Source organism: Pocillopora verrucosa, chromosome 14 (genome assembly GCF_036669915.1).
Source record: "Pocillopora verrucosa isolate sample1 chromosome 14, ASM3666991v2, whole genome shotgun sequence".
Taxonomy (NCBI): domain Eukaryota; kingdom Metazoa; phylum Cnidaria; class Anthozoa; order Scleractinia; family Pocilloporidae; genus Pocillopora; species Pocillopora verrucosa.
In genome coordinates, this window is record NC_089325.1 from 16,330,061 (window position 1) to 16,344,129 (window position 14,069).

General features: G+C 38.4%; 1 pseudogene; it reads left to right on the plus strand.

Annotated features, from left to right (window-relative positions):
- Positions 1 to 12,356: 12,356 nt before the first annotated feature.
- LOC131799961 (uncharacterized) lies at positions 12,357 to 12,920 on the plus strand (annotated as a pseudogene).
- Positions 12,921 to 14,069: the final 1,149 nt, after the last annotated feature.

The window sequence follows — 14,069 nt, forward strand, 5'->3', positions numbered from 1 at the left end:
CGTTTTCACTCACGTGACCAATTCCTTGACTACCGTTGCTACGCCGCCATATTGGTGTACCTCAATTGTAAACAAACTAGTAGCGTCCTTCGCGTGGAACATGGTTTTGTGTCTGATCGTTGGCTGTGGCAGCAAAAGTGGACGAGATAAAGGGTTGTACTTTGCAAGGGTGCCTTCTGTGGTCACAAATCAAGGCGAAGAGGCACAGAAACTATCCGAAGAAAGAAGATCACGCTGGATTTCAGCGATAAGCAGTGACGATCTGACCGAAGAGATCTTAGAAAACGATCGTGTGTGCGAAAAGCATTTTGTTTCAGGACGGGCAGCTAAGAGCTGGGATAAATTTAATATTGACTGGGTTCCGACATTGCTTTTGCAACACAAGAAAGCGTCTGATCGAGCAGATCATAAAGAAGCGGCGGCAAAACGAAGCGAGAGAGCGAGGGAACGTGAACTGGTGAAGAAGCCGGCTTTTGAAAAGAGAGAACGAGAGCTAGAACTAGAGCGAACAGCAAAGAGACAGAAACTTAATGAGCCCAGTGAACAGGTTTCAAACCTCAGCTTTGAAGGAAATGATGACGAAGAGAAAAAATTAACAGTTGAAGCTGGCACACAAACTGAAGAGTTTGAATATTTATTCAGCTCTCTAAACATTGACCGGAAACCATTTTGATCGGTGGGAATTTGTACAAAACGAAGAAAAAGTTAATTCTACACTGGATTGCCTTCCTTCGATATCCTGCAAAATGTTTTCGAACATGTTTCTCCATTTGTTGCTTACAAGTCCCAGAATCTGACCACATTTCAAGAGTTTGTCATGACTTTGATAAAACTTAAACTTGACGCACCACATCAAGATCTTTCATATCGCTTTAATGTCTCCCTTTCAACAGTTTCAAGGATTTTTTCATCCTGGATGGTAGCGCTAGATGTACGCCTGGCTCCACTTATCAACTGGCCTGAACGTGAGGATTTATGGCGAACTATGCCACAGTGTTTTAAATATTCATTTGGAAACAAAACTACCTTGATTATTGATTGTTTCGAAGTATTTATTAATAGACCATCAAATCTGCTTGCAAGAGCACAGACATGGTCATCGTACATACACCACACCGTTGGGGAGGACGAACATCAGACAAATATTTAACTGAGAACTGTGGAATTTTAAATAAGTTGTTGCCTGGGGATCTGGTCTTGGCTGACCGTGGTTTCACCATCGCAGAGAGTTACCCTTCGCTTGTGCGACAGTATCTCTCTCAGATTTGTTCTTTTGTAATCTCAATATCTATCTCTTGACAAGCTTTTAATAACTCAGGATAACTCAGAGCGAGGTACCTCTTATCAAACAGATCGCTAATTGTAGGTACGCAGCGACTTTTTAGGACATAGCTGTCTGCATACTCGGGTATTAAGCTTAGAGCGATGGGCTTGCTACTAGACTTACTAAGTTTAGCATAAAAGGTATCCATTTCCGGTTTTGAGGGAACAGGGATCTCCTTTGACACGTTTCCTTTTGCAAAGTTATCAGGGCTGGAAAACATTGGAGAGGTTCTCAATCTTGGCATCTAAATCGTTTTTTATTTTCCTTGCGGATGTAAAGTTTATTTCTCGCACCTTTTCATATTCTACTTGTTTGACGAAGGTAGGTAAAAGCCACGAGCACTTGCGTGCCGGCAAGTCTGCCATTTATTTTTGTCCACGCTTCCAGATAAAATAGCACGTTTGCTATATGCGAACAGGTTTCTGCCAGGCCAGCCTTGCAACCTAAGCAGTATGCAAACAAAATTGTTCCTTCTCTTTCCGTGATAACCCAACATAAGAGAGTCGTTCATACGTTGGGAATGTCTCACCTTTGCTAAAACAAGAAACTTGTCGGCGATTATGTGGCCTTGCACGCTTGCAATAAAACCAGAGACCATTTGGTTATATGCTTCAAGGCTTCGGAAAGCTTTAAACTGTTTCTGAGTGAGGAAACTTGTCTCCAAGACAAGATAACACAAAATATCTGTGGATTCAACAGGAGGCAAACAGTCCGGCTTAAAGTCCTTCCCTTCGACTAAAACTGGATCAATTCCAATTGCCGCTATTTTCTGTAAATATCGATCTCTGACTGGAAAATCCAGCTGCTTCGCGTATTCGGATATCAGAAATGAATAGTCGACCCCGCTTTTGTTCTGGGACTCTTTTTCTTACTCTTTTGAATCCATTTTACTTGTGGGAATGATAATTGTGGAAAAATTACGGGGATTACACAATCGAAAGTGGTACACCAATATGGCCGACCGGAAATGATGTGACGTCACGTGAAAACGATCTATTGATTTACATGAGGTGTATGACTGGGTTGGGCAGGAGACTTCCCAACAGTATTTTACATTGCATCAATTTGGATCTGGTTTTTTTTCTGATGCAAAGTTTCACAACAAAAATCTCCTCCAATCAGAAAAACTGTGCCTGATAACTAGGGTAAGTAACATGTAAAAGGATCTTGAAAGAGCCACGTAGTAACAATTAAATTAAAAAAACTGGTTCATGTCTATTGTATTGTTTAATGTTATCTACTGCGCTAGCTAATTAAGGCCACAATTTTCAATTAATTATTACTAATCGCATAACGTGATGACGTCATAAACGGAATTCACTGTATTACGACTTGCTAGTCAGAAGAACTGTGAGACACCACTGGATTTTGAACGCGACTACTCCAAGCGATGATTCAATAAAGGAGCTGTTTAAAACCGTGGACTGAGTTAATCTTCGACTGGCAAAATATCTATGTTGTTTCACAGAAACAAGATGAAGCAACTGAAATATTTGGAAAAGATGATGAGGTGAGAAAAATCACACATGGATCCTTTCCTTCCTTAGTTTTTTTTTCCATTGATCATATTAATTTTGTAACAGTTGTAGTTAACATTCAAACTCTGGTTGATTACAAGTGTCTTTCTATGGGAATTTTGATCCCGATCAATCCCTTAATTCCACCACTCCTGGTGAGCGGAAAATTTTCTTTACAGAAGTTTCCATTAATACATTCCTCAAACAAAAGAGGGATCCCTCAATGCCACCGTTTCCGGTACGTAGAACATTCCTTTCGTAGAAGAGGAAAAATTCCATGCAGATAGTACAAACAGCAATCACAAGGTAAAGTTGCATGTGATAAATGACCCTTGAAAGTCCCCATTCACTTTCCAACATGATGGCCAATTATACCATGGAAAAAAATTAAGCTGTAAACCTAGGTACTTGTTTCTGCACTTCTAAATATAGCAAACTTGAAATAAAATAACAAGAAACCCCCTATAAAGTTATATTTTTCTAGACTCATAAGCATAAAGGAAATTTGCCTGTGAACTGCAACATTAAAAAAATCAAGGCCTTTTTCTTTAAAGATGACAAGGAAAAGGGAGAGCACAGAGATAAGGTTGAGGAGAACAAGACTTTAAGTGAGGGTACGATTTGACAAACACAATTTATTAAGTGTCATGGCTAGTGAATTTCTTCAGCTTTCTAATTTGCTCAAAGCATTCCAAAATGGGAAATTCCACTCCCAGATGACCAATAGCAAAACCCTATAAACAACTCACCACAACAATTTCTTCTTACTATACCCACAGAACTAGAAAAGAAGAAAAAGAAGAAGACACGGAAGAAAAGAAAGAAGAAAAATATTGCATCTCTGCAAGGCAACAAAGAAACTAGTGAAAGAGTAGAAGTTGTAAATAAGAGCAATAATTAGCCTTTAGTGACTGTGCAGTGCCTTGTACTTAGCCTTAAGTTTTCTTTTCATTCCTGTCATAAAGTTTTTTTGTAAATATGATGAGAATAAATGATATCAAGTTTTCCAACATGTATTAGTTGTTTGGTATATTTGACAACATTTTCCAGAGGCAAAGAGATCATTGAGCTATAATAAATATGCTACAGATAATAACAATTTTTGTTTTGGTCATCATGGTCATTAACCAAATATATAGAACATTTTTTTTTGTAGCGAAGTTAGATTTCTCATTTTAATTTGTATTTATTTTGATTATATCCCTGAGATAAAAAGATGGTTTACGAGGAAAAACTCATTTTAAGAAAGAAATTATCATTCATGTCTTTAAGATCGAATATCCCATGAATACAGTCTTCATTAAAGAAAAAAAAAACTAAAACAGCACAGTATGATAAAATATTCCTTGCATTATGACACATGAAGTTTCAGGAACATTTGACCATTATTTTTCAAAATTTATATCTTTGAGATGGTTATAATTTCTGCCATCCCTCGTTGTGGAGGAATGAAGTAACTTTAGTATTGGGCCTGGAAGCTTTGAACTTTATTCGATACACATATTCAATGCTTTTTTCTATGTGCTGAAATATATGCTACCAGCCATATAATAATATTGGTTAAGGCCTTCCCTACCCGTTTACCATATCAAGACATAGAAAATAGAACTTACCTTTACATATTGTACGAATATCTCAGCGCTAACCTTCCGACCCTACAACAACCTTGGGAAAAAAAAAATAGACATCTACGCATGCGCCGAGAGCCGACGTTTGCCGAACGAATCTCGTTTCGTTAAACGAGTCTCGTTTCTTCAAACGAATCTCGTTTCGTCAAAGGAGTCTCGTTGTGTCAAACGAGGCTTGTTTCGTGAAACGAGCCTCGCTTTGACTCGTTTCGATTCTCTCGAACAAACGAGTCTCGTTGAAAATCGTTTATCGAGTGACTCATAAATCGTGACGATTAAAAATCGAGTGGTTTCCCAGAAACCGTGAGTGATCCGAGCACCCTATCTCATTTCAACATTATCAATCTTATATCATGGCCAGAAAACGACAACACGCCGCGCGTCATTCAAAGAAAAGAAGAAGAAGAAGAATCATGGCTAGAAAACAACACGATACACGTAAATCGAAAGAAAAGAAGACAGAGAGGAGGGAAAGTTGACATACAGAAAAAAATCGAAAAATTAGGAATTGAATTTCATCCTTTTTCACTCTCAAAACGTAAAAGATATCAATACCTGGGTCCTGGAACATTTCTCAAAAAACGACTCGCACGCGGTGATCCTGGTATCAATCGTTTGGACAGAATCACCAAACAACACGATATAGACTATTCCAATGCCAAAAACATACGAGACAAATGGAAGGCTGACCTAAAAATGGTTCATGCCATCGATGCACTTCCTGGTAAAAAATCACCCATGGAAAAATTGTAGCGAAATATTATCGCCGCTAAAAGAAAATAATCCTCTTCGTCGATTAGTTATAAAAACAACGCGCATCAACCTTCTTCATTATTACCCACTCAGAATATACTCGCGTAAAAATCAGAGACATCATGGTTCGAAGAAGAAAAAACATATGGAAAGGAACAAGAAGAACATCACGCAGACAAAAAGGGGGTCTCCTACCCTTAGCAGCACTCATTCCAGCATTCATGGCCGCAGGAAAAGCCATTGGATTAGGTGCTCTCGGAGGAGGTGCATCCTATGGTGTTAAAAAAGCTCTAGAAGCTGCCACCCGAAAAAGGAGGAAAAATTAAGAAAAAATGTATTGGAAATAACATAATCATTTGTAAATAAACATCATTCCTTTTTCAAACTCTTTTATTTTTGTCTGCTCAATTTTTTTCATCCGTGATTACGAAAAAATGCGCTTTGACATCGATGCCTTGCTACGCGCGCGCGCGTAAGAAACGTTTCACCTTGACCTTCAAACCACGTGCTTGCTTTTTGTACGTGTGTTCGGAAAATTACTGAATGATGAATACCTATAGTTATGCTACGCGCGCAATACTGACGCTATTCTTTTTCACCATTACTATAATTTCTACGGTATCTGGCGAAGTAATTCACTTCGGATCAAACATGGAGTATGTTCCAGATGAAGTTTCACAAAGAGATTATATCTCAGATGAAGATTTATTGAAAGTGGTGGAAGATATTGAACAACAACAAAGCGGGGGTGGTGCTGGCGGGAGTGGAGAAGAAACTAGTGAAGGATTTTTTTAATTTTAAACGAGTTCCGTTCAGAGAGAAGACGGCGAAGAGTTACGGCATAAAACGAACGTCTTACCATCTGAATTTAGAAAACCCGCAAAGTACCTTTCCCGTTGGACATAGGAACATTATAAGAGCCTTTGAAGAAGGACTCGCCAACAGTATCCGTGATTTAATCGTTGGATTACCCGACCATGACCGCATTCAAATTTACATCGGAAGCAACAGACTCCGTAATTCCCATACATCAGCCAACGTGTCCGTTGAACAATGGCGCGACCCTATGGGTGCATCGAGACAGGTACTTAGCAATATTTCAAACCTCCTCAATTCAAATGAAAATTTTTTGAAATTGATGACACCTTACAGTTAGATGTCACGCACATCACAATGCCGCCGCCAGGAAGCGGTCTTCCAAAATTAAAACGCAAACTCCATATCTTCGGCACCGATAATTATGGCAACTTCCTCAAGTCAAAACGAAGCGTAGTGCGCATCATGAATAATGATGAACTTTGTTGTGCTCGAACTATAGTTGTCGCAAAAGCCATAATGGACGACAACCCACAAGTAACTTCCATCAAAGATTCCCGCAGCCCTTTGCAGAGAACATTGGCACTACAATTACAAGAAGAAACGCGCCTTCCTCTAGGTCCTTGTGGCCTAGATCAAATAAAACTCTTTGAAATCATATTGTGCGACTACCAGTTCATCATCATATCTGCCGAACATGGTCATTCTATCGTTCACAAAGGACTGAAAAGCAACAAGCAGATTAAGCTATTGATGCATGATGGGCATTTCGACGTCATAACCAAACATCCCGGGTTCTTCAACTCTAACTATTACTGCCTTCGATGCGAGAAAGCATACACTCATGAAGACTACAGTCATCACTCATGCCGTAGAACCAAATGTCATGCCTGCTTTCAGTTCCATTGTTGCGACTAAGAACTTTTCAAGCATACAGAGAAACCAGAACTAGCATGTAAAAACTGCAGTCGTCATTTCTATGGTGTTACCTGCCAATTGAATATGACTCAAAAAGCCAATGGAAAAGCTGTAGCACCTGGAGAAAAAATGTGTGTCATTCCCACAAGAAATGTTCCATCTGTTCCCATGTATTCACATCCACTGCAGAAGAACACATGAAACATTGCGGATTACAGTACTGTCCGAGCTGTGAAAAGGAAGTCAACATTCTTCAGCACAAGTGTTACCTGCAACCTGTCACGCACGAACAAAAGAAGAACAAACAGCGCACCATCTTCGTATACTTCGATATTGAAGCGCGACAAGACACGGGCAACCATGTGGCTAACCTTGTGTACGTAGAAACAGATCAAAACGACACGCAATTTACACTGACTAACTGAAATCAGCATTTTCATTTTTATTAACTTAGGGATGAATCATTTACTTCACTGCCGATTCTTTTGAGGAACAGTCAGTTCGGGTGAAATCTAAAGGTTTAAAGATAAAAGCCTTTCTAAAATACAATGCCGTTCCCTCAATTTTGATATTAATCTGCCTGTAAAAAAAGAAACAAAGGCTCGAAGAAGAAAAAACCTTTCATGCGAGGAGCATGCAGGAAACGGAAAGCTGCATGGGCAGGTATTAAAAGAAATATAAACCTGTCTTCATTGAATGAAAAATGAACCAAAAAGCTCTTTCAAATTTCTAACCCAACTCATTTACCTGGTGCGTGTTCCAGATCCTCACTGCACATACAGAAATGCTGTCCCAAACCTTAATGAGGTTAAATGTGTAAGCATCACACGAATGAAAGAAACTCATAACATTTTGTAAGTTGACAACAGTATCCACAATCTGCTGGAAAGGGTGCACTGAGAGCTGCCCAAACATCCTTCAATTTGCTAAAATCCAGGAGCCCCTGGGGACTTTGCCCCCTGGCCCCCCACCAGGGTGCTGCCCCTGTACCCCAATGGGTGCCTACACAGCCCCCACACACTTAGCATGTGTGCAGGTAACAAAGTTACCTGCTATTAGAACTTTGTTACCTCCTATAAAAAAAATTGACAAGAACCCTGCAGTAGAGCTTACTCTTGTGATCTTGTGGTTGGTCATGGAAGAAAATTGGGTAGTGCTGCTTATTTCGCTTGCAATGTTACAACTTGTCAGAGGACACAACAAAAGGTTTCCATCTAACCAAAAACTCAATTATGCATGCCAAGTATTTTAATTGTACATTCTGGTATTTTTTTCAGCAAAGACATCTTCAATTTTTTCTTCCTGTATCAACAAAATTATTGTTTTTGTTGGGCTCTTTTCTCCCTCTCATGTGGTAGTATTGAATCTTAATATTGTATAGTGCCCTCTAGGATTCAGCAATCCCTTGGGATGGATAAAACGTTTTGCCACGAGAGCTTCCTCTTCTGACTTTGTGGTTGGTCAAGGTAGAAAGTTGGAAGAACTGCTTATTTCATTCAAAAATTTGTTCATTGTGATTTGATACAGAGATAGTTTCTGTAAAACACTATGACCTTTGTGCATGTGGTAGATGCTAATGATATATATTCTGGTTCAGTTTGGTTTTAGCGAGCAATAGATTATTCACATACAAGATGATTAAAAAAAAAGTAATATTACTTAAATAACTTTGTTTGCCTCTTTTCATCAGGTTTCTTCTACCAGAGCTTACTCCTTTTGATCTTGTGGTGGGCCATGGAAGAAAATTCGGAAGTACTGCTTATTTTGCAGATATTATACCAAGTAACAGAAACACCATAGAGCCTCCATCTAACCCAAACACCATTATGCAAGCAGTGCCTATTTATTGTGCATTCTGGTATTTGTTTCAGAACACACTAGAGCACTCCTTTTGTTGGGCTCTTTTCCCTCTCCTATGTACCTAGATTCAAATTTCTTTTCTTTCGAGCAGGTTCACCTTCAAGCATACTAACTTGGTAATTAAATTTTTTGTTTAAAGCAAATCAAGCTAACCTTTTGAACATATAATTGGGGTCAATGTTTTAGGATTAGAAAATGGCAATTTACAGGCCACACAAATTTTACAGAATCAGTGAGGAAGAGCATTAAGCAACCAAAAGGTCACCAATTAAGAAATCTTGATATAATTTGAACACAGGCTGGATTTCAAAAGTAGATCCACAAGATTCAAACAAAGAGTAAATCTGACTATCGCAGAGAGCCTTGCCAGATCTAGCAATCCCCTGACATGAATTGAATTTGAGCCAACACAACTTGTTTCTCCTGATCTTTTGGCTCAACACTAATATTTCAAAACAACCATTTACAGGTCCATACAATGACACAATTAATGGTGGAAAGCTTTCAACAACAGAAAGAGCGAGTAAGAAATTTTGAATACAGTTAGAGGACCAACGAGATGCCTGAGGTGAACCAAAGTCGGAAAGATGGAACAATTTAGACATGCCACTAATGCAACTACTGCACCCAGAACTAATGACATTATGCACAAGTGCAATTACTGCCCAGAGAAGAAAAGGTATGGAAAAGAAATTAAATCTTATAACCGCATGCATGTAGCATCCTCCAGGATCCAGCCATCTGCTAGACTGGATTAAAATTTTCCCACCAGAGCTTCATTCTGATATTACAATAGGGCATGAAAGAGAGTTTGGAAGAGCTGTCTTTTTCATAAGGCAAAAGTTACACCTCTTTAAAGGTTTTGCTAAGAGGTTTCTATCTAACCCAAAACTTAATCATGCATGCAATATATATTAATTGTGCATTCTGGCATTTGTTTCAGCAAACAACAGAGTATTCACTTGGAATGAAGATATCTTAAATTGCCAAATAGCAAGTATGGAATCTTCACTCTAATCATATCTGTTTAATTATTAGATAGTTGTTTACATAAAATCAAAAAAAACCTTTTGAGCATATGTTTTGGCTCAATGTTTTAAGATTATGAAATGGCAGTAGGCAACAGGAAGAACTGTCATTCCATAACGAATCTCTAAATATTTTTACCATAAGCAAGATTTCGCAGGATGGCGACAAGATGCCAAAAAACATGGAGTAAATCTAATGACCACACAGTGCCCTCAAGAACGAGAGATCTTAGGCCAGTGTCCTAAATCTCACCTCTTATTGGTGAGTAGTTTGACTTGGTCATGATGGCTGTTCATAATCCTCTGGATTGAATCAAATTACAAAATATTTCCTGTAAGGCATTTGGATATCTAAAGGAATATGGTCATGACTACCCAGCTGTTGCCAAACAATTCATGTGCACTCAAAGAGGAATATCAGTAGGGTGTTTAATACACATTTCACAGTTCATAGCAAACAGTTGAAGCAAAAAACTTTCAACCATCATTCTTTATGCAAAACCTCCCTCTCCATGATCACAAATTTTCAATGGTTTTGTGAATTTTAGGCACAATAGGTTTGCAGTGATCATAGTCTTCCTTCAGTGTCATCAGTCATGTACCAAGCCTGGTTAACTCTGTTTCGCCTCCAAAGTCAGAGGAGGCTTCCATTATGTGTTCAGGTAACACCTCCAAAGTCAGAGGAGGCTTTTATTATGTGTTCAGGTAACACAAAAGTGGTCAGTAAAATTGTAAAGAGCCAGTTTCTGGAGCTGGCTGATCTACTAACTGTCAATCTCCAGGCAGTCAAACAGGAACCACAGATGTCTATATTTCCTATTCATATGAGTTTTGTTTCATATTATTTATTGTTGCTTTATTTTTTTGTTATCATTTATGCTGATAATACCGATATTGCTGAAACTGAAAACCGAGAGAATCCCTATGTGGGGGCCAAAAAGAAAAAGGAAGACGGAGGGCCCATTGTTAGCAGTGAAATCAGTGCAACATGCAGTGAAAAGCTAAATCTTTCCAGAAAGCAGTTTTTCATCTGAAGGAAGAAAACAATGGCTGCCCTAGGGCCAATCCATGTAAATGGATCAGGGATAAAGGAGAAAATGACATGTAAGGACTGTGATGACTAACTACATTAAGAATTCAAATCCATGTATGCATGCGATAATTCCAAACATTGTCAAAGCTAAAATCAAAGAGTACAAAAAAAAAAAAAACCCCAAAAATGGAAAATCAGGTTAGAAGTATGCATGTGCTATACGAAGGGGGCCTCATATGCAAAAGGAAGTACACAAGCATCAGGAATAGCTCTAGTGTGGCAAAGGAAACTGGAAGGAGAAGGGAAAATGTAAAAACAAAGTCTATTGCTTGGTGTGAAATCCCAAAAATACTGCCTTACAAAGCACTGATGAGTTTTGTCAGAGGCATCAATAAAGCTGGGGTGCTTTCCTTAGAAAGTCTGGCAGCTAAATTTTCTTTAGAGCATTTCTTGATGAATGCAGGCCCTTAAAACCATTTTTCCTTCAGCTTGCAGATCTTTATTTCCTTCTAACAAGCAAAAGCCCCTGTCTGCATTGGTTTAATGGTGAAAAGGGTCTTGTAAACAGCTGTTGGTGCAGATGGTGCTCCCTTTGGGAAAGATGACACTGCAACTGCACATCTGGTCAGCATTCTCAACCTCCTCAACAAGGTTTAAAGCTATCACTACAACCACCTCCTGATAGGTGTTGTTACCTTTTAACTTGTTACACAATTTCTTAATTTCGTGTTGGGAAGCCTATGCCTCCCATAAGGCATAGCGGTCTTGGAGCAAACACAAGGAGAATGAGTTGCCGTGTTTGTTGTTGTTTTCATCAGGTAGACTGTGGATTTCCAAAAGTTCCTACATAATGTGAGTTCTTTAGTCAAGAAAAAAGACAATTCAGTGTTTGAAATTCCCAGGTTTACTTATTTTTTGTATATTTTCCATTTAGTGAATCGTGCAAAGGTTAAGAAGAGTATGTGGGCCTGACCTGATCTCGATTGTTGAGTTTGTGAATAAATTGTGGATTTGCGACTACAATGGGTGCAAATTGTGCTGAAGATACCCAGCTGATGAAAAAGTATTCCAACATTTGAACAAAAAAAATTGAAGAAATGGAGGAAAAGAAATTAACAACTGCCTGAGGCCACTAAGTTGAATTTAAACTCATCCCAGCTGATATGAAATGGGTGTCTTGTATGTCAGGGGAACTAAACAACTGTGCTGTCTACTTCTCTCGTGGATCTGAGGCAACCTAGCATCCATGGAACTACCAGTAGGGAATAGAAACTGCAAAGTAGGTTGAAGGCTTTAAAGTAAGATTCAAGAGATCCTGATGGTAAACAAAGAGGTGAGGTCCCTAAATTTATTGCAAAGAAAAGTCAAGGCAGGAATTTGAACCCCACCTGGAAAATAGTTGATTGTGTTAAGGCACAACCACTCCACAACACAAACAATGCTTGGCAGCAGTGGTTTATAGCTGTTTTGACTGTGGTTATGCAATATACCAGTCAGTTCCAACTTCAGGCATCAACAGTTGTCTTAGGTCTCCTAATTACATCACCCTTAGTCATTTCTGTGATGTGTGTGTGTGAAACTGTGAAGTGTGGAAGACTTTACAACAGTTCCTCAAGTGGTTCAGTGAAAAAAGGAAAAAATTTAGTTCTCTTACAGGTTCACTGGGATTGAATCAAAGAGATTCTCATGGAATTTTGCCAATCTTATCCAGGAAATCTTCAAGATAAGTAATCTTTCTCAAGAGTTCATGGTGGAACTACATGCCTTGGCACTCACAGCCAACTCTTTTCTGTTAAGTGGAGTAAATCCCACAGTGTAGACTCTATCCCCCCCCCCCACACTAAACTGTTGTATGTTTGTAAGTTTGGCTTTGCACTTAGCCTTGATTCCATGCAGGGCCGGGAGGCCAAGCACGTGAAATTGGCCAAATATGCAGAGAACACTTGCAATGTGAGGAAGAGCACAAGATGGTGGACAGTGTTCCATCATGAGTTTGTCTCTCTTTGGTGGCTTAGGGAGATGTACCCTTTCAGTGTATCTTAAAGACAAGAGAAAAAGAATATCGGACATAAATCAGACATTCCCAGGAGAGTAAATGACAGTGCTAACAGATTTTGCTGCTGCTGTCTGTCAGGACAAGTCCTGATGACAATGGCTGAAAAATCCGCATAAGCAATTTGATGCACCTAATCAAACAGTCTTGTTACTGGAAAAGTCTACTCAGCTTAATTAAGCACCTGCTTTCATGATTCTTTTTTTCAGATTAAGAGTAGAGCTGAGTTAAACAACTGAAACATTGACCAGATTGATCAACTGGAAATTTCTCAATTAAAAAAGGATAGATCAGTAACAAATAAGAATATATGAAGAATCAAACCGGCTTTATTTGCTGAATGAATTGTCAGATTATCAACACCATTGCTAGAAGCATTAATTTAAGTATTCAAAGTGAACAAGACTAATTTAAAATAGAGAAAATATTTTATTGCTCGTATGTAAACACTTAAACAGTTGACTTATATCTCAGCATGCTTTAATGAGCTCATTACTTAAATCTATTATAAAAGTCTAAAAATAAACTCAATATTCCAGTTAACCCAGATATTTTTGTAATTTACACTAAATATTTCAATGTTCACTGTGTTTATCAAAGAGGATACCTGTATATTGGAAATCAACAAAATCATTAATATTAGTAACACCAGAAAAACCTGATCATTAAGTTGCTTTTGTAAGAAGTTAAAAATCGGTAAAATGTTTATCAGGGGATTAAGAATACTTCAATTTCTTTTACAATTTGAAGTACATAAATAATCTACCTGTGCTAAGCTTAAAATGCCCAGATTCAATTCAATTTTTAATTTACAAAATTAAGTTACAAAAGTTTGGATGGACTAGGCAGCAGATAGCTTAGGGCTAGTCAAGGCAGACAAGTTCTTACAAATTACCATTAATATTTGTTTAGGTACAGAAATGAGTAGTAAACAAAAACTAACACAGGGAAGAATGGGAAAATAGCAGGAAGACAGAAACAGTACATCCAAATAAAAGAATATCACAAGAACATGACTTCTAAATGGTATGTTGCACTTAAATTGTTAAGTTTAAGAGGCCAGTATCAATATGATTCTCTTTTTACTTTCTTTGTCAGCCTAGAAGACTTTTTCATGAGTATGAAATTTATGAGGACTT